The sequence below is a fragment of the Carassius auratus genome, unplaced genomic scaffold (genome assembly GCF_003368295.1).
Source record: "Carassius auratus strain Wakin unplaced genomic scaffold, ASM336829v1 scaf_tig00217804, whole genome shotgun sequence".
Lineage (NCBI taxonomy): Eukaryota > Metazoa > Chordata > Actinopteri > Cypriniformes > Cyprinidae > Carassius > Carassius auratus.
In genome coordinates, this window is record NW_020529254.1 from 17,501 (window position 1) to 22,500 (window position 5,000).

The 5,000-nt window shown below is 38.6% G+C and overlaps 6 non-coding genes across 6 annotated transcripts in view; all 6 read right to left on the bottom strand.

Moving 5' to 3' along the window:
• Nucleotides 1–193: 193 nt before the first annotated feature.
• LOC113103101 (5S ribosomal RNA) lies at nucleotides 194–312 on the bottom strand. The gene has a single exon (XR_003291248.1). It is a non-coding gene; the product is annotated as a 5S ribosomal RNA (ribosomal RNA).
• A 368-nt stretch (nucleotides 313–680) lies between these two features.
• LOC113103127 (5S ribosomal RNA) lies at nucleotides 681–799 on the bottom strand. The gene has a single exon (XR_003291274.1). It is a non-coding gene; the product is annotated as a 5S ribosomal RNA (ribosomal RNA).
• Nucleotides 800–1,726: 927 nt separating this feature from the next.
• Nucleotides 1,727–1,845, bottom strand: LOC113103102 (5S ribosomal RNA). Its single transcript, XR_003291249.1, has one exon. It is a non-coding gene; the product is annotated as a 5S ribosomal RNA (ribosomal RNA).
• Nucleotides 1,846–2,787: 942 nt separating this feature from the next.
• LOC113103132 (5S ribosomal RNA) lies at nucleotides 2,788–2,906 on the bottom strand. The gene has a single exon (XR_003291279.1). It is a non-coding gene; the product is annotated as a 5S ribosomal RNA (ribosomal RNA).
• A 934-nt stretch (nucleotides 2,907–3,840) lies between these two features.
• On the bottom strand, nucleotides 3,841–3,959 carry LOC113103104 (5S ribosomal RNA). Its single transcript, XR_003291251.1, has one exon. It is a non-coding gene; the product is annotated as a 5S ribosomal RNA (ribosomal RNA).
• Nucleotides 3,960–4,897: 938 nt separating this feature from the next.
• The window catches only part of LOC113103133 (5S ribosomal RNA), a 119-nt gene continuing 16 nt past the window's right edge, over nucleotides 4,898–5,000 (bottom strand). The window contains exon 1 of the ribosomal RNA XR_003291280.1: nucleotides 4,898–5,000. This exon is cut by the window's right edge and continues 16 nt beyond it. This is a non-coding gene — a ribosomal RNA (5S ribosomal RNA).

Sequence of the window (5,000 nt, forward strand, 5' to 3'; positions counted from 1 at the left end):
TTGACTTTTTTTTTTTTTTTGCAAGATTATTATATAAATCGTGAAATTTTCCAAAAAGTTTAAAGCACCTGGTATTCCCAGGCAGTCTCCAAACCATGTACTAACCAGGCCCAAACCTGCTAATATTCAGAGATCAGGCATTGACTCTATTTTTTGGCAAAATTATTATATACTAAGTGAAAAGTTTCCAAAAAGCTTACAGCACCTGGTATTCCCAGGCGGTCTCCCATCCAAGTACTAACCAGGCCCAAACCTGCTTAGCTTCCGAGAGCAGACGAGATCGGGCATAGCCAGGTTGGTATGGCCGTAAGCGAAGACTGCTGCAAAGAGAGGGCTATTTAAAGACCATCCCATCTAATCGCCAGTACATTATATAAGTAGGAAAGAAAACCCAAAAGCTTAAAGCACCTGGTATTCCTAGGCAGTCTCTCATCCAAGTACTAACCAGACCTAAACCTGCTAAGATTCAGAGATCGGGCATTGACTCTTTTTTTTTTTTTTTTTTTTGCAAGATTATTATATAAATCGTGAAATTTTCCAAAAAGTTTAAAGCACCTGGTATTCCCCGGCAGTCTCCAAACCATGTACTAACCAGGCCCAAACCTGCTAATATTCAGAGATCGGGCATTGACTCTATTTTTTGGCAAAATTATTATATACTAAGTGAAAAGTTTCCAAAAAGCTTACAGCACCTGGTATTCCCAGGCCGTCTCCCATCCAAGTACTAACCAGGCCCAAACCTGCTTAGCTTCCAAGAGCAGACGAGATCGGGCATAGCCAGGTTGGTATGGCCGTAAGCGAAGACTGCTGCAAAGAGAGGGCTATTTAAAGACCAGCCCATCTAATCACCAGTATATTATATAAGTAGCAAAGAAAACCCAAAAGCTTAAAGCACCTGGTATTCCTAGGCAGTCTCTCATCCAAGTACTAACCAGACCTAAACCTGCTAAGATTCAGATATTGGGCATTGACTTTTTATTTTTTTGGCAAGATTATTATATAAATCGTGAAATTTTCCAAAAAGTTTAAAGCACCTGGTATTCCCAGGCAGTCTCCTATCCATGTACTAACCAGGCCCAAACCTGCTAATATTCAGAGATCGGGCATTGACTCTATTTTTTGGCTAAATTATTATATACAAAGTGAAAAGTTTCAAAAAAGCTTAAAGCACCTGGTATTCCTAGGCAGTCTCTCATCCAAGTACTAACCAGACCTAAACCTGGTAAGATTCAGAGATCGGGCATTGACTCATTTTTTTTTTTTTTTTTTTTTTTGCAAGATTATTATATAAATCGTGAAAATTTCCAAAAAGTTTAAAGCACCTGGTATTCCCAGGCAGTCTCCCATCCATGTACTAACCAGGCCCAAACCTGCTAATATTCAGAGATCGGGCATTGACTCTATTTTTTGGCTAAATTATTATATACAAAGTGAAAAGTTTCAAAAAAGCTTAAAGCACCTGGTATTCCTAGGCAGTCTCTCATCCAAGTACTAACCAGACCTAAACCTGGTAAGATTCAGAGATCGGGCATTGACTCTTTTTTTTTTTTTTTGCAAGATTATTATATAAATCGTGAAATTTTCCAAAAAGTTTAAAGCACCTGGTATTCCCAGGCAGTCTCCAAACCATGTACTAACCAGGCCCAAACCTGCTAATATTCAGAGATCGGGCATTGACTCTATTTTTTGGCAAAATTATTATATACTAAGTGAAAAGTTTCCAAAAAGCTTACAGCACCTGGTATTCCCAGGCGGTCTCCCATCCAAGTACTAACCAGGCCCAAACCTGCTTAGCTTCCGAGAGCAGACGAGATCGGGCATAGCCAGGTTGGTATGGCCGTAAGCGAAGACTGCTGCAAAGAGAGGGCTATTTAAAGACCATCCCATCTAATCGCCAGTACATTATATAAGTAGGAAAGAAAACCCAAAAGCTTAAAGCACCTGGTATTCCTAGGCAGTCTCTCATCCAAGTACTAACCAGACCTAAACCTGCTAAGATTCAGATATCGGGCATTGACTTTTTTTTTTTTTTTTTTTTTTTGCAAGATTATTATATAAATCGTGAAATTTTCCAAAAAGTTTAAAGCACCTGGTATTCCCAGGCAGTCTCCCATCCATGTACTAACCAGGCCCAAACCTGCTAATATTCAGAGATCGGGCATTGACTCTATTTTTTGGCTAAATTATTATATACAAAGTGAAAAGTTTCAAAAAAGCTTAAAGCACCTGGTATTCCTAGGCAGTCTCTCATCCAAGTACTAACCAGACCTAAACCTGGTAAGATTCAGAGATCGGGCATTGACTCATTTTTTTTTTTTTTTTTTTTTTTTGCAAGATTATTATATAAATCGTGAAATTTTCCAAAAAGTTTAAAGCACCTGGTATTCCCAGGCAGTCTCCTATCCATGTACTAACCAGGCCCAAACCTGCTAATATTCAGAGATCGGGCATTGACTCTATTTTTTGGCTAAATTATTATATACAAAGTGAAAAGTTTCAAAAAAGCTTAAAGCACCTGGTATTCCTAGGCAGTCTGTCATCCAAGTACTAACCAGACCTAAACCTGGTAAGATTCAGAGATCGGGCATTGACTCTTTTTTTTTTTTTTTTTTTGCAAGATTATTATATAAATCGTGAAATTTTCCAAAAAAGTTTAAAGCACCTGGTATTCCCAGGCAGTCTCCAAACCATGTACTAACCAGGCCCAAACCTGCTAATATTCAGAGATCGGGCATTGACTCTATTTTTTGGCAAAATTATTATATACTAAGTGAAAAGTTTCCAAAAAGCTTACAGCACCTGGTATTCCCAGGCCGTCTCCCATCCAAGTACTAACCAGGCCCAAACCTGCTTAGCTTCCGAGAGCAGACAAGATCGGGCATAGCCAGGTTGGTATGGCCGTAAGCGAAGAATGCTGCAAAGAGAGGGCTATTTAAAGACCAGCCCATCTAATCACCAGTATATTATATAAGTAGCAAAGAAAACCCAAAAGCTTAAAGCACCTGGTATTCCTAGGCAGTCTCTCATCCAAGTACTAACCAGACCTAAACCTGCTAAGATTCAGATATCGGGCATTGACTTTTTATTTTTTTTTGGCAAGATTATTATATAAATCGTGAAATTTTCCAAAAAGTTTAAAGCACCTGGTATTCCCAGGCAGTCTCCTATCCATGTACTAACCAGGCCCAAACCTGCTAATATTCAGAGATCGGGCATTGACTCTATTTTTTGGCTAAATTATTATATACAAAGTGAAAAGTTTCAAAAAAGCTTAAAGCACCTGGTATTCCTAGGCAGTCTCTCATCCAAGTACTAACCAGACCTAAACCTGGTAAGATTCAGAGATCGGGCATTGACTCATTTTTTTTTTTTTTTTTTTTTTTTGCAAGATTATTATATAAATCGTGAAAATTTCCAAAAAGTTTAAAGCACCTGGTATTCCCAGGCAGTCTCCCATCCATGTACTAACCAGGCCCAAACCTGCTAATATTCAGAGATCGGGCATTGACTCTATTTTTTGGCTAAATTATTATATACAAAGTGAAAAGTTTCAAAAAAAGCTTAAAGCACCTGGTATTCCTAGGCAGTCTCTCATCCAAGTACTAACCAGACCTAAACCTGGTAAGATTCAGAGATCGGGCATTGACTCTTTTTTTTTTTTTTTTTTGCAAGATTATTATATAAATCGTGAAATTTTCCAAAAAGTTTAAAGCACCTGGTATTCCCAGGCAGTCTCCAAACCATGTACTAACCAGGCCCAAACCTGCTAATATTCAGAGATCGGGCATTGACTCTATTTTTTGGCAAAATTATTATATACTAAGTGAAAAGTTTCCAAAAAGCTTACAGCACCTGGTATTCCCAGGCGGTCTCCCATCCAAGTACTAACCAGGCCCAAACCTGCTTAGCTTCCGAGAGCAGACGAGATCGGGCATAGCCAGGTTGGTATGGCCGTAAGCGAAGACTGCTGCAAAGAGAGGGCTATTTAAAGACCATCCCATCTAATCGCCAGTACATTATATAAGTAGGAAAGAAAACCCAAAAGCTTAAAGCACCTGGTATTCCTAGGCAGTCTCTCATCCAAGTACTAACCAGACCTAAACCTGCTAAGATTCAGATATCGGGCATTGACTTTTTTTTTTTTTTTTTTTTTGCAAGATTATTATATAAATCGTGAAATTTTCCAAAAAGTTTAAAGCACCTGGTATTCCCAGGCAGTCTCCCATCCATGTACTAACCAGGCCCAAACCTGCTAATATTCAGAGATCGGGCATTGACTCTATTTTTTGGCTAAATTATTATATACAAAGTGAAAAGTTTCAAAAAAGCTTAAAGCACCTGGTATTCCTAGGCAGTCTCTCATCCAAGTACTAACCAGACCTAAACCTGGTAAGATTCAGAGATCGGGCATTGACTCATTTTTTTTTTTTTTTTTTTTTTTTGCAAGATTATTATATAAATCGTGAAATTTTCCAAAAAGTTTAAAGCACCTGGTATTCCCAGGCAGTCTCCTATCCATGTACTAACCAGGCCCAAACCTGCTAATATTCAGAGATCGGGCATTGACTCTATTTTTTGGCTAAATTATTATATACAAAGTGAAAAGTTTCAAAAAAGCTTAAAGCACCTGGTATTCCTAGGCAGTCTGTCATCCAAGTACTAACCAGACCTAAACCTGGTAAGATTCAGAGATCGGGCATTGACTCTTTTTTTTTTTTTTTTTGCAAGATTATTATATAAATCGTGAAATTTTCCAAAAAAGTTTAAAGCACCTGGTATTCCCAGGCAGTCTCCAAACCATGTACTAACCAGGCCCAAACCTGCTAATATTCAGAGATCGGGCATTGACTCTATTTTTTGGCAAAATTATTATATACTAAGTGAAAAGTTTCCAAAAAGCTTACAGCACCTGGTATTCCCAGGCCGTCTCCCATCCAAGTACTAACCAGGCCCAAACCTGCTTAGCTTCCGAGAGCAGACAAGATCGGGCATAGCCAGGT